Genomic DNA, 26,337 nt, shown 5'->3' with positions numbered 1-26,337 from the left:
AGGTTTCTCGGGACAAAACATAGTGGTGGTAGTAGACACTGAACCTGACCTTCTTGTATAATTTAATTACCAAACTTCTATCAAATGTGACTGCACAGAGCTGCACGTACAGTTACATTCAGTGAAAGTGAGCAACTGTCCCCAGAACTCACTGCCGGAAGCCTTAAAGTATCTGCCAGTGGCACAGGTACTTTTCATGGCTCTGGCACTGTGTGAGACAATGGACCACTTTCTGGTGGCTGGTTTGTTTCCCCTACATGTGTGGGGACTTCTGGCTACATGATGGCGGCTGCCAGACTCAGTTGGACAGGATTCTTTTCAGCTCACCTGAGGCTTGTTCCTGGCCGAACGAGGGCAACCACAGGGCACCAGCAGAACCAGCTGCAGCTGCAGCCAGGGCGCCCTCAGCAGGGGCCGGCGTATAGCGGGCGGGTGTCACGGGACACACTGCGCCTGCTCAATGTCAGAAAATCCCCTTCAGACTAAACCAGTTTGTTTCTTGAAATCAAAACAAATGGGATGAAAGTTCTTTGCAAAAATATTTTGTTGCAAAACAAAAGCATCTCCTGTTTGTCAGAGTGTGTTAAATTGTCTCATCACACACAAAGAGGAGACACTTAGATCACAAACATTAGATAAGATGCTTTAGTCTGAGCTAAGTAGTTGCTGCTGTTAACAATTTCAAAATAAAAAAATACAAATCAAATAGACTATTTCAGCTATTGTATTATGTCATAATCTGATCGGAGTAAACGTGATAGGACACCTCATATTATTCACTACTCCTAGTGACACTCTCCAATGGATCCCCACCCACTGTGAGGTAGGTAGGAGTGGATCATTATTATCCCTACTTGAAAGAGGGAGAAGCTAAGGCTGAGAAAGGAGAATTGACTTGTCTTAGGTCACACAGCCAGCCAGTGGCAGAGTTGGGAGTAGGACCCAAGAGCCCTGATTTTCAAACTAACCATCAGATCTTGAATTTCAAACATTGAATGACTTAAGTGTTCTCAAATGAGCTCCAGACCAACAAGAGTGCACAGTAATTATTCAGCAAGTATTTGAGGAGAACTGCAATGTTAGAGAGAATCATGAACTGTTCAGAGACCATTAATGCAGAGAAGCAGCAAAATTCATCAAACATAGAACTGGGTCTGACTTATTTACTTGGTCTTAAAAGAGAACAACAAGTACCTGAGTCTCCTCCCTGTCAATAACCCCCTGCTCAGCCAATCAGGGTAGAGACTGAGGACAGGAGGCTGAGGGTTCTCACCAGAAAGCCCAAAGGATGGCCCAGGTCACCGGTGGGAATCACTGCCCGAGCACTATTTCAGCCCCACATTTTTGGGTGGACCTCCCAGAGTGGGAGCTGCAGAGCACTCCCCCGCAACACACAAACACACACACACACACACACCTCCTGGTGTTGGGAGGGGAACAGGTGAAAAGACAAAAGATGCAAGAGACAAAGAGAAAGGAGGGAGGGATGGATGGAGGAAAAGGTGAAACAAAAAGGACAAACCCTAATGTCCCCCACTGATTCTATGGGACAAAATCCCAAGTGTGAAATAAAATTCTGCCTCCTTAAGCTTGTGTTTTCCATGCCTAGAATTCAACTATCACCTGATGGATCAGACTGAACAGGTTTCAAACCTCGAGGAGGCTCTTACCTTCTAAACAGGGACGGCTCTTTTCTAGTAAAATCACTAAAAGGGAAGGAAAAAACTCGAAAGAGGTTCCTCCTGGCGCTCACGTCCGTGAACCCGAATACTCTCTCAGTCCTCAAAGAGAGACCTGGAGCAGGAGACTTGCTGAAGCAAAGCCACAGGGGTCTCTGAGGTTTCCCTGGTCCCTCACCCCAGTCCTGCCTGCCTGATGTCAGCATCTGTCTGTGAGGTCACCACCTCCCCACCACCTTTGACCAATAGTCTGAGGTCCTGCAAAAAGCCTTTGTGATGTCACTGCCACACCCCTCCCTTGCTGTGCTAATGTCCTGCCCCTGGCCAGGCACTTTGGAGGTTTGAGCTACTCCCTGTGGATCACCTCACTCAAGAAGCGTTTGTTCTAGGCAGCAAGCTGGCTAGACAGGGAAACATCAGACGCTGCTCCCAATGCTACAGTCAGTTTTTCAGAAATTAGTTGACTTTATGGCCAGAAGAGACCTTTAACATGACCCATCCCCTCTCTGCACCCCACTCACAGCTGTTGTCCTTAGTCAGTGCAAGCCCAGAGGTGCCTCTGTAGAGTTCACCTGCCATCCTGGGTGGAAAAGGGGGAAAATAAGAAGGCACCGTACTCACTATGTTGTCTAGGGACTCACTCATCCCTCCACAGCCACCCTGTCCTAACATTGGTCTAACACCTACATTTTAGTATTGGGACCCAGGCCCCAGCCCACTTGGCTTTGGAACCCCTATCCCCTGCCTAGCAAGTGCTATTGAATTGAGGGTGAGTCCCTCAGTCGGGGTCTGCCAAGCACAGTTGTGCTGCCCTCGATTCACACATCAAGGATAACGACCCTTTGTTTCTCCTGCCCCAATAACAAGGAGACTGGGAATCCAGCACCAGCCACAAGTGATCATTTCGGCAAGCAACCCAACCTATTTCCAACATACTGTAAAATCCACATGCAGACTCATACACGAAACCTTGCAAGAAAATCTTCCTGAGGGGGTCTGAAGCACCTGCTGCTGGAGGGAAGGAGGGAGCCGTGGGTTGGGATTGAGGAGCAGCATGAGGAGGGGGGGCCTGTGGGTTGGGACTGAGGGGCACTGGGAATAGGAGGGACTGAAGGTTGGGATTGAGGGGCACTGGGAAAAGAGGGGACATGGGTTTAGGCTGAAGAGCATCTTCATTTGGGGATCCAGCAGGACAGGGGAAGGCAGCAGGTGATTCTAATTCCTTAGGGATATTCTGTGTCTTTGTCTGTGTGTGTCTGTGCAGGGAAGGAACATGCTCTATGCCCAGAGGCCTTTATTCCTCCAGGCCGCAAGGACAGAGGGGCTGTCAGGAAGTTGCCCCTTCAAACCCACACACAAAAAGGCCCTTCTGAGGAAAGGGCAAATCCTGAAGAGAAAAAGTAACATCAAAGAGAACATGAGAAAGACAGTTTAAGATCTTGGTGAGTAGTTTATCACCTGACCAGGAACTTAAACCCTGGACCCTCAAATTAAAAGGCTGATGCTTTGCCAACTGAGCTAGCCAAGCTCACAAAGCAAAAGAGCAAGTTGGTGCAGAGGAGAAACTAGTCAAGAAAACAAGAGTGGGAAACAATAGGGGAAACCTGCTGCTCTCTCTGGCCAACACTATGAGTTTATATCGAATTTAGCAGCATTAAATCACATTAACCCTGCACCCGTCCACACAACAAAGCTCTTTATATCGATATAAAGGGCTCTTAATACCGGTATCTGTACTCCTCCCTGATGAGGGAAGTAGCGCTGAAATCAGTATTGCTATTTCGGATTAGAGTTAGTGTGGCCGCAATTCAATGGTATTGGCCTCCAGGCGCCATCCCACAGTGCACCATTGTGACCGCTCTGGACAGCAATCTGAACTTGGATGCACTGGCCAGGTTGACAGGAAAAGCCCCACGAACTTTTGAATTTCATTTCCTGTTTGCCCAGCGTGTGGAGCGCTGATCAGCACAGGTGACCATGCAGTCCCAGAATCAAAAAAGAGCTCCAGCATGGACCGTACGGGAGATACTGAAGCTGATCTCTGTTTGGGGAGATGAATCTGTTCTATCAGAACTCCGTTCCAAAAGACAAAATGCCAAAGCATTTGAAAAAATCTCCAAGGCCATGATAGAAAGAGGCCACAACAGGGACTCAACACAGTGCTGAAACTTAAGAAGCTGAGACAAGCGTAGCAGAAAGCCAAAGAATGAAATGGATGCTCACGGAGGGAGGGGTGACTGACATCTGTAGCTATCCCACAGTTCCCGCACTCTCTGAAAACCATTTGAATTCTTGGCTGAGTTCCCAAAGCCTGAAGGGTCAAAAATATCGTCACAGGTGGTTCAGGGTATATGTCCCCCTCCCCCGAAAGCAAATGGAAAAAAATTGTTTCTCGCCTTTTTTCAATGTCACTGTATGTCTACTAGATGCTGCTGGCAGACGTGGTGCTGCTGCACTACAGAGCAGCATCCCCTTCCCTTCCGGATGGCAGATAGTACAGTAGGATTGGTATCTGTCATTGTCATCCCGTGAGTGCTCCTGGTTGGCCTTGGTGAGGTCGCCCGAGGGCTCCTGGGCAAAAATGGGAATGACTCCCAGGTCATTCTCTTCTTTAAGCTTTGTCTTCTGGAGATTCAGTCTTGCTTGGAATATCATAGTAGCTGGAGACTGCCCTCCCTTCCCCCATTTGACCTCTACTTGCAGAGGCAATAAAGTCTGTGTTGTTTCAAATTCATGCATTCTTTATTACTTCATCACACAAATGGGGGATAACGGTAGCCTGGGAGAGAAGGGAAGCAATGGGTGGGGTTGTTGCAGGGGCACCCCCTAGAATGGCATGCAGCTCATCATTTCTGCTGGATGTCTGGGGCTCTGACCAGGAGCTGCCAGTTGCCTCTCTGGGTCTTTAGTAGGCTTGCCTGATAGTCTAGACAGGACTGACACTCCATTAAACAAAACTTAAAGAAGGGAATGACCTGGACAGTCATGGGCATGAATAAGCGGGCTGGATAATGGGGATGAAGACCCTCACATGGTGGAGTTCGGTTCGGTGGGTTTAGGGCTCAGGAATAGAGTCCAGCAGGGGGTTTACACGTCTCCTCACCCCTGCGGGTGCACGGCCACGCCCGCTCACTCCTGGTATTGGCGGTGGCGGTGATGTGCTCCGTGTAAATGTCTCTAGACCAGCGAATAGTGTCCGAGACCATTAGGTGTCTCATGAGCAGCGTAGCGTAGCGACCGCCCACCCCACAGGTCCAAAGCACATTCATTGCAAGGATCCCAGGCGCCCAGGGCCCCAACAATCAGGGCGTCGGTGCAGACCTCATAGCCGTTTGACCGCAGGGTGTCCGCCAAGGCGCATTTTTCGAGCTTGTGGGCTCGGGCCTCGCGGAAGGCCGGGTCCTGTTTTCAAATGGAATCGTCACGTCGACGAGGATGATCTTTCCGATTCGTCTGTGACGACGATGTCGGGCGCAGCGGGCTGTCGGTGTCGGGATGGTGCGGTTGATGGCGATTTCTCCCAGGTGCGGAGCGATGGCCTTTACTAGACGGTCCTGGGCGGCGTTGTGGCCAGGCGGCTCTACAAATTTGGCTGCCCCAAGCAGTCATGCCCGGGAGGCGCCCCCGAGCCGCGGGAGCAGCGGACCTCCCGCGGGCATGACTGCCGCCCCCTGGGAAAGGGCCGCCCCAGGCGGGTACTTGCCCCGCTGGGCTCTGGAGCCGGCCCTGGTTGTGGCACAGCTGCCAGGCTCTGGTGTGGGGCTTGCAGCTGCACAGTACGTGGGGCAGGGTCTCCAGGGCGTACCCACACTTCCTGCAGCGCTTGTCTCGGTTCCCGTGGCGGATGGCTCCATTGAGCGGGACGCAGTTTAGTTGGGCGCGGTCGTCTGGAGGACAGTCTGGAGCAGGAAGTTGTGCTCGTAGCACCCCTCCAATGGCATGAAGCCCTTCTGGGCCAGGCTGATGGCTCCCCCGGTCGTTGCCCACTCCGTGATTCTGGCTGCCAGGCAGCTGACGTACAGCTTGTACATTGTAGAACACAGAGAGATGGGTCTCCAGTTGCTGGGGTCATCTCGCTTGCCCTTCTTGTGGATCAGGACCGTCATGGCCTTCTTCCAGGAGGTGGGAGACCGGCCAAAGCACCAGCACAAGTTAAAGATGCTGGAGAGGACGAGGCAGCCGGGTTCCCGCTTCTTGAGAAGGCTGTAGGGGATGCCATCTTTTCCGGGCGCGGTGTTTTTGGTTCTGGAGAGCCTGGCCATCACCTCTTTGGGTGTGAAGTCGGCCTCTAGACCATCTGCATTGGCGACGCAGGGCAATGGGCGGAAGCACTCCAGGCACTGCGTGCCATTCCTGGGCTTGCCGCTGAATACTTCGAGGAAGTAGTGGTAGAGACGCTCGGGTGGGATCATGCAGTAGGACGAGGGACCATACAGGACCTTTCTTACAGCCTTGAGAGGGTTTGTTTTATACAGCTTCTGGATCTTTGAAGCTGCTGCCAGGTTGAAGCAGCAGCTGGCATTTCTTCTTCCACTTTCTCCAGTAGTGCCACAATTCGGGGTGGGCCGTCTGAAGGCAGGCTGGGTGGTTTCCTGATTAGGCATTCGCTTGAAACAGTCTCTGCAGAGAGCTCACAGTTGTAATACAGTATAACTTGTCACTGTCATTATCAACTTGCAAAGCAGCAGATTTAAAGTTTATTAGAGAATATTTGAAAATAGATTATACAAAGTGTTTGAAGCATCAGTTATTGTGTCATTGGGGGTAACATACAGGTTGTAGGGAAATGTTAGTGTTTTGGTATTGGACTGCATATACATATACACAGTCTGTCATGTCCCCAAAGCGGGGTATACGGTGGGTGAGTTCAAGGTACAGCCAGCAAGCAGTGAGAGCACATCACTCATACAAACAGGATAGTCATGAGCATGAATAAATGAGCAGACTGGGTAATACAGTATAGCTGACAACTATCTTTACTAACTTGCAAAAGACAAGAGGATGCTGTTGTGTAGCACTGCAGTACCATGTCTGTCAGCACCATCCAGTAGACATACAGTGATGGGGAAAAAAGGCTGAACTGGCTCCATGATTGCCGTGCTATGGCGTCTGCCCGGGCAATCCAGGGAAAAGGGCGCGAAATGATTGTCTGCCGTTGCTTTCACGGAGGGAGGAGTGAGTGACGACATTTCCCCAGAATCACCCACGACACTGTTTTTGCCCCATCATGCACTGGTATCTCAACCCAGAATTCCAATGGGCAGGGGAGACTGCAGGAATTATGGGATAGCTACCCACAGTGCAATGCTCCAGAAATCGATACTAGCCTCAGTACATGGATGCACACCGCCAAATTAATGTGCTTAGTGTGGCCGTGTTCACTTGACTTTATATAATCTGTTTCCAAAAACCAGTTTCTGCAAAATTGGAATAAACCCATAGTGTAGACATACCCTGACACAGCTTTAGAACCCTCTACCCAATATACGGCCAAGAGACAGCAACTCTCAGAGCCTGTGTGGATTGTCTGATGGGCTTGGGGCCAAGAGCAAACTGCGTACCCCCTGCCAGAGCAGAAGAAGTAAAAATAGGGGCTTCCCAAAAAAAGGGAAGGGAAGAAGAGAGAAGCAAGTGCAAAAGGAAGAGAACGTGCAGACACAGAACCCTACCTAAATTCTGAAATAGATTACAAGAAAAAAAGAGAGAGAGAGCAGCATAAAGAAATTTAAAAAAAACTTTCAGTAAGAACTGAACTAGAAACCTTTAAAACACCAGTTTTCACACTACCTTTACTTTTCTTCCAAATTCTACCAAAAGAAATTAAGACTACAGAACTGAACAAAAGCTTTAAACAAACTCAGATAACAGAAAAGAAAACCAAAACATTTATTTTTAAACTTGTTTTATAAGGACTAACCACTCAGTCTGTGTTCTCTTCCTCTCAGCTTCCTAAAAGGAAAGCAAGAACACTCATCAATAGCAGACAGCAGATGCATTAAGGCACCACTGTCCACTTGCTTCATGCTCAGAAGAGAACAGTTTAACTCCTCATCATAGTTAGCAAGGTCAGACACTTTCAACCACACTTCTCTAGTTACAAACTATAGAAATGATCCCTGAAAGTATAGTCTTAACAAAGCTGTTCTCGGCTACACACCCAGGCTAATGTGGGCAAGCTTTCTTCCCATGGTGAATGTTTTCATACAACGGGTTTCACCCCCAGCGAATTAAAGAACAAAAATCTAAAACCAGGTTCCCATTTCATTAAAGCACAATCGAGGCAGCTTTAGCACACTGGCCATTAGAAGATGTTTATGTCGTTATTTACAGACACAGACACACACACACACACACACCTCCTGATTAGCATGTGGAGCTCCTACCGACCAATCAAACCCTCTTGCTGTACCATACCTCTCACAGGCTCCTCTGTGCCACATGACAGCTTGTCAGGCACAGACAATGCGGACAGGTCAGCCCTTTCTAGCATGCTCCGCAGCTGTTTCTCTCTGGCTTGCTTTCAAATTCATCTGCACTAGAAGTTTTTGCAGGGATCTATGTTACCGGTGGTACCTGCACTAAATCAGTGGGTCTCAACCTTTAGAGACACCTGTACCCCTTTCAGGAGTCTGATTTCTCTTGCATACCCCCAAGTTTAACCTCACATAAAAACTACTTGCTTACAAAATCAGATGCAATATTTATAAAAAAATAAATCCCTTGAATATAAGTATTGTACTTACATTTCAGTGTATAGTATAGAGAACAGTATAAACAAATCAATGTATGAATTTTAATTTGTTACGAATTTGCTAGTGCTTTCTATGTAGCTTGTTGTAAAACTAGGCAAATATCTAGATGAGTTGCTGTACCCCCTGGAAGACCATTGGATACCCCTGTTTGAGAACCACAGCACTAAATCACCCTTGCTTTTAGAACTGGTGCCACTTGAACCAAGGCATTCTGAACCCTTTCAGTGCTAGTAGACAGTGGCAACACAGCTGCACTAGGTCTGTTGTTCCTCCCTGCACAATTCCCACTTGGAAAGAAGAGATCTTCTGCTCTGACCCTATCTACTATTGTGAGCTGCATAGGCAACTTTCTCTGTTATATGAGCAGAATCCACACAATATATACTACCTGCATGCAGGGCCGGCTTTAGGCCAATTCAACCAATTCCCCTGAATCGGCCCCACCCCTAAGAGGGCCCCGTGCCCAAGCCCTGGTACTGCGTACTGGCAAGAGCTGGTGCGCTGTCCCTGGGTGGCCCGGCTTCTCCAGGGGCAATTTAAAGGGCCTGGGGCTCCCAGAAGGGGTTGGAGCCCCAGGTCTTTTAACTTGCTACCAGAGCCCCACTGCTGGAGCCCTGGGTAGGGCTGCAGGGCTCTGGGGGCTATTTAAAAAGTCCAGGGTTTGCATTGCTTCTACCGCCCGGCCCTTTAAATAACTCCCGGGCCCCACCACTTCCCCAGGGCTCCTCGGCTATTTACAGAGCCTGGGCAGGGGATGCAGGGAGCCCGGGCCCTGTCAATAGCCCCTGAGCCCTGGGCTGATGCTGCTACCCGGTGGGGGAGGAAGAAAGAGGGGGCACTCACTGTACAGGGTGGGCTGTACCCACACCCCCTGCCCACACCAGCCCTGCACCCCCTGTCCCGCCTCCAGCCAGCCCATCTCCAGCCAGTCCTGCACCCCCTGCCCTGCCTCCAGCCCAGCCAGCCCCAGCCCAGCACCCATACCCATGCCTCCAGCCCCCCACCCACAGCCCAGTCACCAGCCAGCCCAGGACCCCTTGCCCTGCCCGCACCAGCCCTGCACCCCCTGCCCTGTCTCCAGCCAGCCCGTCTCCAACCAGCCCTGCACCCCCTGCCCTTCCTCCAGCCCTGCACCCCTTGCCCTGCCCGCACCAGCCCCGCACCCCCTGCCCGGACGCCAGCCAGCCCGGCGCCCGCCCGCCCGGCGCCCCCGGCCCTGCCTCCAGCCCGGCACCCCTGCCCTGCCCACACCAGCCCCGCACCCCCTGCCCTGCCCGCACCAGCCCCTGCCTCCAGGCAGCCCTGCACCCCTGCCCTGCCCGCACCAGCCCCTGCCTCCAGCCAGCCCCGTACCCCTGCCCTGCCCGCACCAGCCCTGCACCCCTTACCCTGTCTCCAGCCAGCCCCTGCCGCACCCCCCTGCCTGAAGCCAGCCAGTCCTGCACTCCTCTGTTTCCAGCCCTGCCAACCCCTGCCGCATGCCCTGCGACCCTGCCTGAAGCCTGCCAGCCTCACACACCCCTGTCTCCAGCCAGCCCTGCACCCCTTGCCCTGCTTGCAGCCAGACCCTACCTCCAGTCAGCCCTGCCCTGCCTCCAGCCAGCCCCATGTCCACTGGTGCCTGCAGTTCCCAGGGCAGTAACCCTGCACACCTGCTTCAATGAGGGGGGCAGGGAGCAGCTGGGACCCACATGTGCACACCCCAGGGATTGGCGGTGACCACACATGTGCACACCCTAGGGTGACCAGACAGTGAGTGTGACAAATTGGGACAGGGTGGGGGTTATTAGGATCCTATATAAGAAAAAGACCCAAACATTGAGACTGTCCCTATAAAATCAGGACATCTGGTCACCCTAGCACACCCCCAGGGAGTGGCGGGGACCCACACATGTAAAACGGAGCTCGTTTCTAGTTCAGGCCCATCTTTTTAAAAAATAACTGTAGGTAGGGTTAACATACAGCCGTATTTTCCCTGACATGTCAGGCTTTTTGGTTCTTAAATTGCCATCTGGATGTATGGTAACCCTATTGGTACAAAAAATACATACTGTGGCACATCCCTTAAATCAGAACTTTTTATAGGGAACCGGTTGCTAAGAAATGAAAGGCTTTTTTACTTTTTTTTTAGTTATCCCTGCCGGGGCCCCGCCGAAAATGTTTGAATTGGGCCCCACACTTCCTAAAGCCGGCCCTGCCAGCAGCCATGGGTGGCGGGGGAGCCCCCACAGCCCCACACCACTGCGTATGGACCCTGCAGCTCCCAGCTCCTACGAGCGGACCCCAGAGCTCCCAGGTGCTGCGGATGGACCCAGGATTTCCCAACAGGCATTGATGGCGTGAGGACCCTGCAGCCCCACGTCATTGCTCACAGACCCTGCAGCTCCGAAGACTCTGGAGCTCCCAGCTGCCACAGGCAAGAGAGGGAGCCCCCAGCGCTCAGACACTGCAGGCAGAGCCTGGCGTTCCCAGTCACCAGGGGGTGAGGAGAAGCAGCAGCCAAATGCCATTGCAGGTGGCGCCGTAGCTCCCAGCCACTGCAGGTGGATGCCAGAGCCTCCAGCTGCCATCGGGATCCCACGGCCCCTGGCCGCAATGGGCAGCGAGGGGATCCCATGGCTCCCAGCCGCCACGGGCAGCGAGGGGACCCCATGGCCCCCAGCTGCCACGGGCAGCGAGGGGATCCCATGGACCCCGGGTGCCACAGACAGCGAGGGGACCCCCCAGCTCCCGGCTGCCACAGGCAGCGAGGGGACCCCGCAGCCCCCAGCTGCCACAGGCAGGAACCGTCACCCAGCGACCGGCAGAAAACAGCAGCGGGCGAAGGCATCAAGCAAAACCTCAGCTTCTGCTGCTGCCACTCCTTCAAGTGGCTCTCGGTTTGCCCTGTTCACTCTGTGTTGCTGCCGCTCCACGGCATTGTCCTTCACCCTGCTGCTGAGAGCTCCTGTGTCGCCACCAGGGCCGGCTCTAGACCCCAGCGTGCCAAGCGTGCGCGTGGGGCGGCATTTTCCGAGGAGGGTGGCAGGAGGGTCCGGCGGACCTCCGGCAGGCATGCCTGCGGAAGCTCCACTGGAGCCGCGGGACCAGCGCACCCTCTGCAGGCACGTCCCCCCAGAGCCGCGGGACCGGCACCCGGCAGCGCACCCCCTGCGGCATGCCGCCCTGCTTGGGGTGGCCGGATTACTAGAGCCGCCCCTGGTCGCCACTTCCCCTGCTGTCACCTGCCTGTCTCCTGCAGCCTCTGCGCCGCCACCTAGTGGGGGAACCTCACTACAAGTGCAGCCTGGGCAGCCTCTTTCATTGCAACACCATGGGCAGGGCGTGAACCGCCAGCTGGGGGAGCCTAACGCCCTGCCCCGCCCCTTCCACCTGAGGCCCCGCCCCTTCTGCAAACACCCCTGTGCCCAGCGTACACCAGCCCTTAGATCCCTCTTGGTATTTCAATGCAGGCACTGACCTGTGAGAGGAAAACATCAGCTCACAAACACAGGGACTGAATTCCCCACATTTAATCTCGCTGCACTTTCCAGAAAGTCACAAAATTCATTTAATTCTTGTTAGGACAGAGAAAAAAATAAGTGATACTAAGTTTTTGGCTCAGTTAAATAAAATTCTGTGTTTAATTAACATAGTAAAAATATGTCCTGATTCTGCTAAATAACACCACAATGTGAAATGAGAACAGAGACAAATCTTGTCCGTGACGACTAATTTCGCAAATGATCTTCCCATTATTAATTTCCACGCCGCCCCCTCTTGGAGGTCTGGGCACCTCCAGTGTCACTGCTCTGCAGTCACTTTCCCCTTAGAATTGTTCTCGGACATTCCCAAATTTGGAAAATTGTGCAGTTCAGAATGTGAATAGTGAGCCCGGCTCCTTCCTGCACCTGCTCTACATTGCTCCACCGCAGCTTCTCCCCCTGCAGAGTCACCCCACTATGCAGTGCAGCCCCCAGGGTTTTGCAGAAATTAATAATACAGAGTTTGGAGGAAAGTAAACATTTGTGAGTTGTAGAAATAGCAAAAGGCAACAGTTGTGGTGTTACAAGAAGGCAGTTTTTGGTTTAATAATAAAACCCAGTTATATAAATGTAACTGTATGTGCAGCTCTGTGCACTCCCGTTGGATGGAAGCTTAGTAATTAAATTATACAAGAGGGTCAGGTAAAGTGGCTGCTACCACCACTATGTTTTGTCCCAAGAAGCCTTTACAGCCATTCTGAGGGGAAATGGGCCCTTTGCCCACAGAAATGGTCTATAGGGGATGGCTGCAGGCAGCAGGCAGAGAGATAATCTCATCAAAATGATTTGACTCCTGGGTAATGTAAGCAAAATCACTAAAGGAATGTCAGGGGTTTCTATTGGAACTTAACTTGCCTGCCCCTGGCTGTCTCTGGTTGTACAAGATGGACGTGTAATCAGGGTACAGTTGTGTAAAAAAAAATTATTGCAGTGCAAGGGATGTTAGACAAAACAAAATGTTGTGTGTAATTGTGTAAGGTTTTAAAAACCTAAACTGAGACTTATGGTTTGTAATATAATGTTATGAAGGTTAAACTATGGAAGGAATGTGCTTTTTCCCAGGACATGTGCAGTGTATATTGGAGAAAGGGTAAAAGAAATGCAAACAAAACATGGTACTTAGCTCAAACCCTATTAGGGCTCCAAAGGGAGCCACAATAGGTTGTGGTTTCTTTTTCAGATCTGTGTGTTTTGAAGCAGAAGATGAAAGTGGAAAGTAATCAGAACTCAGGTGGAAGTTGATTGTGTCCCTTTTAAGACAGTCTCTGAGCTGCTGATGGCTTTGGATCCAAAAGCAAGCCCGAAAGCCGGTGTGAATGCAAATGACCTAGCTGATGGGGGAAGGAGAGAAGTTCCCATCAGTGGCAGCACAAAGGAGCTGCAAATAATAAATACATCTGGTCAGCAAACAAGCTACTGGAAGACTCAGATTGTGGCCCTCCAGGAAAGGGAGGTGAAAAAACAAGTCAAGCCTGAAAATAAGGGGGACAGGTTAACCCTAAGGAGTGTGTGTGTGTGTGTATGGTGCTAAAGCTAAATCTAAAGCTGTCTCTCAGCTATTACCTGAGGATAAACTTAAAGCTTGGTACAGCAGAGAAACTATTGCAAACTGGGTCTGTTGTACAAGAGGGGAAACTGAGGCACACCACCTCATGAATTTCATAAATGACCCACGAGTGGGGTAATTCACTATCTGACTATAGAACAAAATAAGGACAGCCTGGAGGGAATTCTTCTGTTTTTCCTGCAATTAGCAAGGAAATTTGTAAAAGGAAGTGGTATTATTATTATTATTAAGCACTAATCTGTCCCCACCGGGGGTGTGGGTGTGGAAATTGTTTCTTTTGTTTTTCAGACACTCTACAACCAAGCTGGTGCCAGCAAAAGACTAACCCAGAATACCATGAATCTATGTTTTGTGTTGTTTGTCTGTGGTGTTTGTCTTGTTGTTCGCATTGTTGTGTTTCAATGAACAGAAAACCTCATGACATGGGTGGGGATGGCTTCAAAAGGCTGACCTGGGGGAAGATGTGTGTGGACATTCAAAATGCTTGACTAGGAGGCCAGCACCTGTGTAATAGCTACCGTGGTATCTGGACGTGAATCGGCAGCTGAGGTGGGCCCCACAAGCCCTATGGGAATAATGAGAAGGGGATTTGCTCGCTGGGAATCAATGGAGGGGTGTGTAAAATGGTGTAAATCCAGAGAAGATGTTTGAATGTGCCCCTCCCTGATGGCCGTGGAGGAGCAGACCCAATGGCCCATGGCAAGGGGTGGACAATTGGGTGTACTGTGTCTGAGGTGTTTTGTTGGAAATGTACATATTACTGGAAGCACAATTACACCAGCCCCTAACCAAATTCCACACTACACACTGCTCTCTGGGCTTTGGCGCACAGATAGATCTGTGAATCTTACTGCTGTGAATAATCGAACCAGCGCATACAGCCTGATTCCACACCATGAGGTTAAGTTGGTTTGGACAATAACCCATTTCTCTGTGGACATTCAATGGACTTATGCTATGGACAAAAGCACGAAAACCTGCAGCGGCAGCATATTGCAACTGCCAGCAACTGGACATGTTAAGGGCTTGACCCCGTCGAAGGAGGAGAGGAGGTGTTTCGGTGGTGGCCAGGATGTCGGACCATGCGGCAGTGCTCAGGTCTCTCGGTGTTGCTGTGGATTATTACAGCAGCTGGTGTATTGCTAAGTATACTTGTGTTACGTTGCCTATGGAAATAACCTAGAAGTAATGGAGTAAGCCGCTCCCCCCTGTACTAGACAACCTGGACCCAACCCTCTCGGGCCCACTATAGTGGGAAGTCTGGAACACTAATTGGAACAGGTGTGGCAGGCCTGTACGAGAGAAGGTGCAGGGCACTGCACTACACACGGGGCAGTGGGACAAATGGAATATCAGCACCTTCCACCTTGATGCCTGGCCCGATCAGGAAATGTGTCACCACGTGTCCTATGTTTTGCTAAGGGGGAGAATGGGAACAGGGACACAGGCAAGGCTCTGTGGCGTCAGGGCTGGGATGGGGACACCGAGGAAGGAAACTGGAATCGTTGCTTGCTACAAGTTTAATCCAATAAACATCTAATTGTTTGCACCTTGGGACTTTGGGTATTGCTGCTCCGTGTGTACGCAAGAAGGACCCGGTAATGGGAGGGTGAAGGGATAAACTCTCTAACACTAATTAACATCTAACACACATTTGAACCTCTTCTTTTCACACCGTTGCTCATTCTCAGGGGCTGCTTTGTCTCCAGACAGATCCATTCTCTTTCAGAACAGCCTTCCTCTTTCTGTCTGTTTCACTCACTGAGGTGTGGGAGTAAACACTCCCCTTCCCTCTAGTCTCAGACAAACACTAGTATTAACTGTTTGCTACTGATGGGTTTAGAAAGCATTTGTCAAGATGCCATTTCTGAGGGATTTTTCTCAAGATCCAGTATTTTGTATTCAGACATCTCCCAGCTTCCTTGGTGAAAATAAGGCCAAGATTTCCTTGCAGTATATAGGAAAAGGCAGTTTTTCACCCCAGATGGGACTTGAAACCACAATCTCTGACTTAGAAAGCCATTGCCTTGTCCATTAGCCCACTGGGGATCTGTGAAAGAATGGAAATTCTACCTCCTAAATGCATATTTCTCATAAGTTGGAAGCCTCTGTCTTACCCCCCATGAGGGATCCGGTGGATGTGGGTGTTCTCCACGCTACTTGGGGTGTCTGGTGCCCCTGTCCCTCCTGGTTAATGGAGTGTGTGGGTGTCCCCCCGCCCGTTAAGGATCCGTGTTGTGTGGATGCCCCCGTTCTTCTCATTAAGAATGGTGCAATGGAGCATATGGGTGTGTCCCCCACCCCATGAACTAGCTCCCGTGTGTGGTTCCCCTGCCCCCATCCAGGCTCTGTGGTGTGTGGGTGTCGCTGTTCCTCTTTTCAAGATCCGTGTGGCAGGGGGGCGTCCCTCCCCCACAAGTCAGAATCCCCAGCGTGTGGGTGCTCCCATCCCCCCTCCAGGCTCTGCGGGGGGTGTCTGTATAAAAAGAGACCATGTCTCACTGTCTTGCCCAGGCTACGCTGCAGGGGCTATTCACAGGCACGATCCCACTACTGATCAGCACAGGAGTTTTGACCTGCTCTGTTTCTGACCTGGGCCGGTTCACCCCTCCTTAGGCAACCTGGGGACCCCAAGCTTCCCCGGGATCACCATATTGATGCTGAACTTAGTGCGGACACCTGATCGGCACAACCCCCTGCAGCCCAGAACTCCTGAGCTCAAGTGATCCACCAGCCTCAGCCTCCCCAGGAGCTGGGATCACAGGCACCAGCCATGGAGCCCGGCTTGCTTTGCAGTTTGGCACCTGGAGCTTTAAACTCTGCTTGTGAGCTCTGTGCCTTGGCCAGACGGGGACAGCCTGGAACTGGGAAATGCTCCTGCTTCCCCCGCCCCCGTCTCATGTCGAGCTGCAGGCGCCGCTGTCCTGTCAGGTAAGATCCCGGATGTTTTGGTGCCCCCTTTCCCCGCCCAGCTGTCCGGGTACCTCTGCCCCCCATACAGAATCCTGGGTGTGTGGGTGTCCGTCCCTCTGCAGAGGATCCCGGAGTGTGGATGCCCTTGTCCCCCCCTACAAGATCCTGGGTGTGTGGGTGCCACTCTCCCCCCCAGCAGATCTCTGGTGGGTGGGTCCCCAGGGTGTGAGTGCCCCCATCCCCCGATACAGGCTGGGGGGGGGGGGGTATAACTGGCACTCCCTGTCCTGCCCAGGCGGTGCTACAGCAGCTGCTCCCAGGGGCAGCAACCTCACTGTCACCCTGCAGCTTTAACCTGCTCCAGGGGTGACCTGCTTCACCCTCCTTTGGGAGCCCAGGGACCCCGAACTGCCCAGAATCACCTGATTGATGCCGAGCTTAGCACAGACACCAGCTCAGCCTGGCAGGGAGCTGCCCTGAGCCCTGACAATCAGCTTCCCTCCGCCTCCTGCTGCACAGCGAGGGTCCCTCGCGAGAGGCTTTGGGCCCAGTTTGTTCTGGAGCGTCCCAGGCTCCAGCTGTAAACTCTGCTGGTCAGTTCTAGTCTTTGGCCACATGGGGGCAGCACTAATGGTCCCATCTAAACGCTGTTTGCGTTCGGCCCTTCGGATCGCAGATTGTAACCCACGGGCAGATCTCTGAGTGCAGCCAAATCCTTCCCCAAACTAAACATTGAAGCAGCAGCTCCCATTGGAAAGATCAGGATTTTTGCCTTTAAAAACAAGGCAAATGTCTCCAGCGAGAGACTGAAGAAGCTCAATTGATTTCATTGACTCTATGAATGTTCCTCTGTGTCCCCCTAAGAGTCATGCCCCACATTTTGGGAACCACTGAACCCTACTCGTTAATCAGGGGCTAGTGATGCCAAAGCCCAGGGAAAGGGAGAACAAGTGCGGGGACCCCAGCACTGGAGCCATGTGAAGGGGCTGCAGGAGAGGGGCAATGGCTGGTGGCTCAGGGAGTTAAGGGTGAAGGGGGCACAGGAGGGGGCAGGAGTTAGGGGTGAAGGAGGTGCAAGGGTTGGGAGTGCAGGAGCTAGCGGTAAAGGGGGAGTGGGGATTGTCCAGGGGCAATGGGGAAGTGCCAAAGTACAAGCTTTGCCCAGGGCACCATTTCCCCTAATGCTGGTCTGAGCAAACAATTGGAAATGACCCTTCAGTGAGACCAGAACCATAGTGTAGAAAAGCCCCTTTGTTAAATGGTGGTGGCTGAGGGCTTAGGGAGATGGGTTAGAAAGCAAGGGGCATCTTTCTGTGGAGGTTTGATTTTTGCCTACTAGGCAAGGCTGGTGTGTGGTGTCTCCATGGCTGTACTTTCAGTGTCTCATCTGCCACAGGGAGCCAAGTCTAGACATATTCAGAGGCTCTATGCCAGGGTTTCTCAAACTTCCTTTCACTGCAACCCCTTTTTGCAAAAAAACCAAACAAAAACAAAAACAAAAAAACTTACTACATGACCCTAGAAAGACACACCAAGCCCCTCTACACTGAGCACAGGCAGAGGAGGCAAAGCCTGAGCCCTGCCCCAGTTAGGGGAGGGCAAAACCAGAGCTTGAGGGATTCAGCCCCAGGCACCAACAAGTCTAATGGCAGCCCTGGCGACCCCATTAAAACAGGGTTATGACCCACTTTGGGGTCCTGACAGAGTTTGAGAACCACTCCTCTATACTGAGTGGAGAGAGTTTTCCTGTGGGTGCAGTTAATCCACTTCCCAAGAGGTGGCAGCTATGTCAGTGGGAGAAGCTATATCGGTGGGTGTGCAAGCTGTGGTGTTTGCCACATTTAAGAAGTTTAATCAAACCCCATTTTTAAAACCACCTGTGGTCTGGGAATGGCAAAGGACCTCGATGAAGCAGGGTCTGTCCTTCAAAGTGCTGGACATCAAGATTCCATAGTCCTGTTGTCATGGGGATATTGCTCAGTGTTAGAGTGCTTGACTGCAGCTTAAGTAGTCCTCAGTTCAAACCCGCATGTTCTCTTATAACCCTCATTCTTTTTTTTTAAAAAAAAGGAAAACATTTTCATTTCCATTCTCCATTATGTTCAGGGGCTCCTCTATACAGGAGTGCTTGATATCAATGTAAACACTCAACATTTCGCTGTCCAAATGCATAAAAACCTAGCAAAGCTGTCCATCAGCTGAAATCAGTTTCAATCCTCAAAGTGTCAATTTATGTTTTCATCAGTTAAACAAAGGTATCATATGAATGTACATTTGCAGATCCCTCTTCTCTAGGAGCTGTGTTGTGCAGAAGAACAAGAACCACATCCAGCTGCAGTTCAGGAGTCTGATGACCAAAGAGCCACGAAGTGTTCTGAGGGCTGGAGAAAAATGCTTTTTAGTGAGCTATTGAACGAGCTCAACCTGTTTAGCTTATCAAAAGAAGATTGAAAGGTGACTTCATTGAAGTGTTGAAGGGCCTTAATGGAGACAAAAGATTGGGTATTAAAGGGCTTTTTAGTCTAGCAGAGAAAGGCACAACAAGACCCAGTGGCTGGAAGGTGAAAAGAGACAAATTCATAATAGAAATGACACAAATATTCAACAGCGAAGATGATTCACCACAGGAACAAGCTACCAAGGAAAGTGTTGGATTTTCCATCTCCTGATGTCATTTAATGAAGACTAGATGCCTTTCTGGAATGTGTTTGCCCCAAAAGTAGCTCTGGTGTCATACAGGAGGCCTGTGATATGCAGGGGGTCAGATTAGATGCTCTAATGGTCTCTTCTGGCCATAAAGTCGACTAATTTCTGAAAAACTGAGTGTAGCATTGGGAGCAGCGTCCGATGTTTTCCTGTCTAGCCGGCTTGCTTCCTAGAACGAACGCTCCTTGAGTGGGGTGATCCACAGGGAGTAGCTCAAACCTCCAAAGTGCCTGGCCAGGGGCAGGACATTAGCCCAGCAAGGGAGGGGTGTGGCAGTGACATCACAAAGGCTTTTTGCAGGACCTCAGACTATTGGTCAAAGGTGGTGGGGAGGTGGTGACCTCACAGAGAGATGCTGACATCAGCCAGGCAGGACGGGGCGAGGGGCCAGGGAAACCTCAGAGACCCCTGTGGCTTTGCTTCAGCCAGTCTCCTTCTCCAGGTCTCTCTTTGAGGACTGAGAGAGTATTCGGGTTCATGGACATGAGTGCCAGGAGGAAACTCTTTCGAGTTTTCTCCTTCCCTTTTCCTGATTTTACTAGAAAACAGACGTCCCTGTTTAGAAGGTAAGAGCCTCTTCGAGGTTTGAAACCTGTTCAGTCTGATCCATCTGGTGACCATTGAATTCTAGGCATGGAAAACACAAGCTTAAGGAGGCAGAATTTTATTGCGCACCTGGGATTTTGTCCCTTAGAATCACTGGGGTCATTAGGTTTTGTCCTTTTGGTTTCACCTTTTCCTCCATTCATCCCTCCCTCCTTTCTCTTTGTCTCTTGCTTCTTTTGTCCTTTCTCCTGTTCCCCTCCCAACACCAGGAGGGGTGTGTGTGTGTGTTTGTGCGTATGTGTCTCAGGGGAATGCTCTGCAGCTCCCACTGTGGGAGGTCCACCCGAAAATGTGGGGCTGAAACAGTGCTCGGGCAGTGATCCCCACCGGTGACCTGGGCCATCCTTTGGGCTCTCTGGTGAGAACCCTCAGCCTCCCGTCCTCAGTCTCTACCCTGATTGGCTGAGCAGGGGGTTATTGACAGGGAGGAGACTCAGGTCCTTGTTGTTCTCTTTTAAGCCCAAGGAAATAAGTCAGAACCCGTCATATGTTTGATGAATTTTGCTGCTCCTCTGCATTAATTGTCTCTGAGCAGTTCATGATTCTCTCTAACATTGCAGTTCTCCTCAAATACTTGCTGAATATTTATTGTGCACTGTTGTTGGTCTGGAGCTCATCTGAGAGCACTTTATTCAGGTCATTCAGTGTCTGAAATTCAAGATCCGATGGTTAGTTTGAAAATCAGGGCTCTTGGGTCCTATTCCCAACTCTGCCACTGGCTGGCTGTGTGACTTAAGACAAGTCAATTCTCCTTTCTCAGCCTTAGCTTCTTCCTCTTTCAAGCAGGGATAATAATGATCCGCTCCTACCTACCTCACGGTGGGTGGGGATCCATTAGAGAGTGTCACTAGGAGTAGTGCATAATATGCGGTGTCCTATCACATTTACTCAGAGCAGATTATGACATAATAGAATAGCTGAAATAGTCTATTTGATTTGTATTTTTTTATTTTGAAATTGTTAAGAGCAGCAGTTACTTAGCTCAGACTGAAGCATCTTATCTAATGTTTGAGATCTAAGTGTCTCCTCTTTGTGTGCGACGAGACAATTTAACACACTGTGACAAACAGGAGATTCTTTTGTTTTGCAACAAAATATTTTTGCAAAGAACTTTCATCTCACTTGTTTTGATTTTGAGAAACAAACTGGTTTAGTCTGAAGGGGATTTTCTGACAGAAATGGTTTCAATGAAATTTCCCCACCATCTCGATTCCTGGGCTCTATCCCTTTCTCTGTTTTTTTTTTTTTTTTTTGTCCATTAGAACAGGAGTCAGGACTGTTGGCTTCTCTTTCTGGCTCTGCCACCACCTTGCTGTGTAGGCCCTTGGGAAGGTTACTTCCCTTCTTTGTACTTCAGGCATCTCCCCATCTGTCCAATGAGAACAAGGACAGTTCTCGAACTCTGGGCAGTCATTTTCAGCCGGGCCCCAGCAGGGATAACTAAAAATGTATATAGATATATATATGTATATATATAAAAGGCTTTTGTTGGTGCCACTAGGCCTGAGTAAACCAAAGTTGTGACTTTGGGCCTGAAGTGAACCAAAGTTCTTACATGCTGTGAACTTTAACCAGCCTAAGATGCTAACAGACTGCAAGCAAAATGTGTAGCTGTCAGCAATCTCCGCTTGCAAATGTAGGAGTTTGGAACAGCAGAAGCGGCGGGGAGGAGGGGGAGAGGGGGAAGGAAAATCTGTATGCGTTTGTTCTGTGAAGGCCAAAAGATAAGCCTGTGGATGAGAACTTTTCTAACACGCTGAAATGTAATGCCTAATGTAGCTGTTGCTGGGAAGGGAGGGTGAGGAAAACCAGACAAAGGCTCACACAAACAAGGGGGGTATAAATGTTGGGACCCCGCCTGTGAGCGGGTGTGCAGGATTTGAGAATGCTTTTCTCCCTGACACCTTATTTGGGACTCAAATAAACCTGGTTTTGCTTCTCCACCCTGGTGTGATAATTAGTGCGACGCACACCGGGCAACGAACCCCGCTGTTGCTCCGCCTTGGGCTCTTTGAGCTGGCAACACTTTCATTCCTTAGGAACCAGTTCCCTATAAAAATTTCTGATTTAAGGGATGTGCCACAGTATGTATTTTTTGTACCAATAGCGTTACCATGCGTCCGTATTTTCCCAGGAGGAATTTTTAAATTTTTAAATTTTAAAAATTCCTCCCAGACAGTGATTTAAGAACCAAAAAGCCTGACATGTCCAGGAAAATACGGGTGTATGTTAACCCTACCTAAAGTTCTTTTTTAAAAAGATGGGCCTGAACTAGAAACGAATTCCGTTTTACATGTGTGGGTCCCCGCCACTCCCTGGGGGTGTGCTAGGGTGACCAGATGTCCTGATTTTATAGGGACAGTCCCATTTTTTGGGACTTTTTCTTATATAGGATCCTATTACCCCCCACCCCCATCCCGATTTTTCACACTTGCTGTCTGGTCACCCTAGGGTGTGCACAAGTGTGGGTCCCACCTGTTCCCTGCCCCCCTCATTGAAGCAGGTGTGCAGGGTTACTGCCCTGGGAACTGCAGGCACCAGTGGACATGGGGCTGGCTGGAGGCAGGGCAGGGGCTGACTGGAGGTAGGGTCTGGCTGCAGGCAGGGCAAGGGGTGCGGGGCTGGCTGGAGACGGGGTGTGTGGGGCTGGCTGGCTTTAGGCAGGGGGGTGCAGCAGGGGTTGGCTGGAGACAGGGCAGGGGGTGCGGGGCTGGCTGCAGGCAGGGGCTGGTGCAGGGCCGGTGGTGTAGGGCTGGTGTGGGCAGGGGGGTGTGGGGAGCTGGCTGGCTTCAGGCAGGGCCGCTGGGGGTACGACAGGGGTTGGCTGGAGACAGGGCACGGGGTGCGGGGCTGGCTGCAGGGGGTGCGGGCCTGGTGCAGGCAGGATGTGCAGCAGGGGCTGGCTGTGAGCAGGGGGTGTGGGGCTGGCTGGAGGCAGGGGCAGGTGTAGGCAGGGCAGGGGGTGTGGGGCTGGCTGGAGGCAGGGGCTGGTGCAGGCAGGGCAGGGGGTGCAGGGCTGGCTGGAGACGGGCTGGCTGGAGGCAGGGACTGTTGCAGTCTGGGCAGGGGTGAGGGGCTGGAGGCAGGGCACGGGGTGCGGGGCTGGCTGGAGATGGGCTGGCTGCGGGCCGGGCAGGGGGTGTGGGGCTGGCTGGATGCAGGGGCAGGTGCAGGCAGGGCAGGGGATGCGGGGCTGGCTGGAGGCAGGGGCAGGTGTAGGCAGGGCAGGGGATGCGGGGCTGGCTGGAGGCAGGGGCAGGTGTAGGCAGGGCAGGGGGTGAGGGGCTGGGTGCAGGCAGGGGGTGCAGGTACAGAGGGTACAGCCCACCCTGTACGGTAAGTGCCCCCTCCTCCCTCCGTCAGCACCGGGGTAGCAGCAGCAGCCCGGGGCTTGGGGGCTATTTAAATGGCCTGGGGCTCCCCTGCTTCCACTGCCCCGGTCCTGTAAATAGCTGTGGGAGCCCTGGGGAAGCGGCGGGGCTCTGGGGGCTATTTAAAGGGCCGGGGCGGTAGAAGCAATGGGAACCCTGGACTTTATAAATAGCCCCCAGCGCCCCACAGCCCTACCCCAGCCCTATCCCAGCCCCTGCTGGGAGCCCCAGGCCCTTTAAATTGCCCCCTGAGGAAGCCGGGCCACCCTGGTACAGCGCACCAGCTCTTGCCAGTACGCAGTACCAGGGCTTGGGCACGGGGCCCTCTTAGGGGTGGGGCCCAATTCAGGGGAATCAGGAGAATCGGCCTAAAGCTGGCCCTGTGTGGGGGTGGGGTGGGGCAGGACTTGGTCCCATTCTGGGCACCACCAAAAATTATCCAAACCTGCCGCCCTGTCCAGCCCAACCTTCTGCTGATGCACCTCAGCCCACACCCCTGCAGGGTTTGAAGCTTCCATTGCTTAAACTCCAGGACACTGAGGGATTTCAGCTCCCCTTTGCCCAGCGGGAACCTTCACCCCACTCCCAGCCAGGTTCTTGTCACTGTAGGGGGGCTGGGTCCTGCTGGGTCTTTTCTCTCTCTGTGACAGGCCAGGGTGCAATAACTGGGGCATCTGAGCACCCAGGACCTTCTGTGGGGCTGCCATTCCCCTTCCCCTTCTGTGGTCTCGTCTGTCATTGACTCCAGCCTTTTTTCTATCCATCATCAGCACCATCCCAAGCCAGCTGCACTCGCCTCAAAAAGACAGTGTCCGCTGGTGGGTGTGAATCACTGACCTCTCTCCTCTCTGAGCACTGACTGCCCCTCTGTTTCCTTGCCTCTCAGTCTGAGCAGATGGGACCTTTCCCTCCAGTGCTGGAGGATTCACTGTTCTCATCTACCCTTGTCCCAAGCAGCACAGCGGGTGGGAATCTTACATGTACTGAGGTGACTTAGGAGCAGAACCCCCCCAACCTTCCATGCAATTGGTACCTTGCCCCTCACTGAGCAGGATTGAAATTCCTGCAGGGAGACTGCTGGGCCACATCCCCTCTGGGCATGAGCAAAGCAGCAGGGTGAAAAAGAAACTTGGAGATGCTGGGAATTGAGCCCAGAACCACATACATGCAAAGCATGTGCTCTACCACTGAGCTACATCCCCAGATCGTTTTTGCTTGCTATGGGTTACACCAGGGGTAGGCAACCTATGGCACGTGTGCCGAAGGTGGCAACACGAGCTGATTTTCAGTGGCACTCACACTGCCCAGGTCCTGGCCACCAGTCTTGGGGGCTCTGCATTTTAATTTAATTTTAAATGAAGCTTCTTAAACATTTTAAAAGACCTTATTTACTTTACATACAACATACAATAGTTGGTTATATATTATAGACTTATAGAATGAGACCTTCTAAAAACATGAAAATGTATCACTGGCACGCGGAACCTTGAATTAGAGTGAATAAATGAAGACTCGGCACAGCACTTCTGAAAGGTTGCTGACCCCTGGGTTACACTCAGAGCCCTCTTGTTTCCAGAGCACCCAGTGGCCTAAGAGCAGCCTGGGGGACACATTCCCTGCTCTGAGGGCAAACCTGCTGTCCTGGAGATTGCTGGTTCTTAGGGGTCACTTTGCAACAGGGCCAGATTCGATGTGTGGGGCAGAGAGAGTGGGTGCCCTGGACTCAGGGTGCAGAGATACAATCAGGCCTCTCCCCTGCATTGGGTGGGGGGTGCTGCCACCCCCTGCTGAAAGGTAATGGGAGGAGAGGGGCGCTGTGAGTCACTCAACACCTGACCCTGGTGGCAGCAGTGCTGTGGGGAGCTCCAGGTGTTTCTAGGATCTGCTTTTTCCACCTGCCTGTGAAGTCCAGCTTTCCCCAGCACATTCACTGCGGTGCAATTGGGTCACTGTTTCCATGGCTGAACAGCAAAGAATCACTCCCAGTTTCCCTTCTATCTGCAGCAGGATTAGCCTGTGTTGGTGATTAATGAGGTGGATCTAGTTGTAGATTGTTATTCATTCCTCACCTTGACAATTCACACAGTCCCTTTCCCATGCAGATTCCCAGCACCTCAGTGATCCTGGTAGCAGGGGTTGGGGCCTGAGATTTTCAGGGTTCTTTCCCCTCCACCTGGAGTGAACTCAGCTTTTCCCCCATCCCAGACAATCCATGAAATGACAACAGGGGCATAAAGAAAGAGGGGAGGGAACATCTCAGGCCAGGGCTGGATGTGCCCAGGGTCCCCTGCTTGTCCATTGTTTCCATGGAATTTGGCCCCCTGCTTTGCACAAGGGACAGAGAAAGATCTTGCTGTTCCTGTGTCTGTGCAAGGAAAATTGTGCTTCCCTAGGAAAGAGAGGCGGGAAATGGCCCCATGATGGGACAATATCCTCAGGATTAAGACCTAAGGACTCAGGCTGAGAACTGACAGAACTGCACTCATCTGGGATTTAACAAATTGTCTTTCATGGAGCAGGGCCAGTTCCAGTGTTTTTGGCACCCCAAGCGGAAAAAAAAAATAAAAAAGCTGCAGTCAACTGAATTGCCGCTGAAGCCTCCCCTTTCCATTGACCAGCCCAGGGACCTGCTTGCTGCGCTGCTGCCTGGAGCCAGCCCTGCCATGGAGACGCTGGGAAGATGGGGAATCAGGAAAATAACATGGATTTATTTACACTGCAAGCAAAGAATAATTTAAGTTTTTCTGGTTTAAAGTCACTTTTCCCTGACTGGGAATTGAATCCAGGCCTTGGCAGTGAAAGTGCCAAATCCTAACCACTAGACCACCAGGGAGGTGATGATGGTGCTTTTCTTCTCACTTATACTACACTTTCTTAGGCTACTTTCTAGCCACTTTCTGAAACTGTTCCACTGTCCATTCCCTGAGGGGCTAAGAGCAGAGAACCCCTGTGCTCAGGGTCACAACCTCAGCCCAACCCAAGTCACTGAAACAAACTCAAATGATGCTTCCTCCAGCAGGATCACAGAGCCACACAAAAAACCCCATGAGGAACAATCCTCCTCTGCCTTCATTTACCCCATCACAACCCTCTCAGCAGCCCACTCTTGCAGGAAGGACACTGAGCTGATAGGAGCTCTGGCACAGAGACCAAGGGAGGGGTGTTGCTTCCCGTGGGTGTGAGCTGATCACATTGTGACTCTGTGTAATGGGGCTCTGA

General features: G+C 51.6%; 1 protein-coding gene and 3 non-coding genes across 4 annotated transcripts in view; all 4 read right to left on the bottom strand.

Annotated features, from left to right (window-relative positions):
• The window catches only part of LOC120375609 (zinc finger protein 850-like), a gene marked incomplete at both ends in the record, with an annotated part of 390,939 nt that overhangs the window by 342,927 nt on the left and 21,675 nt on the right, over nt 1–26,337 (bottom strand). The window lies entirely within an intron of this gene.
• LOC120376560 lies at nt 7,595–7,811 on the bottom strand. Its single transcript, XR_005587418.1, has one exon. It is a non-coding gene; the product is annotated as a small nucleolar RNA U3 (small nucleolar RNA).
• On the bottom strand, nt 24,249–24,320 carry TRNAA-UGC. Its single transcript has one exon. It is a non-coding gene; the product is annotated as a tRNA-Ala (tRNA).
• TRNAE-UUC lies at nt 25,880–25,951 on the bottom strand. Its single transcript has one exon. It is a non-coding gene; the product is annotated as a tRNA-Glu (tRNA).

The sequence above is a fragment of the Mauremys reevesii genome, linkage group 12 (genome assembly GCF_016161935.1).
Source record: "Mauremys reevesii isolate NIE-2019 linkage group 12, ASM1616193v1, whole genome shotgun sequence".
NCBI lineage: Eukaryota > Metazoa > Chordata > Testudines > Geoemydidae > Mauremys > Mauremys reevesii.
Note: the sequence above shows the minus strand (reverse complement) of the source record. Positions and strands in the feature narration are given on the sequence as shown.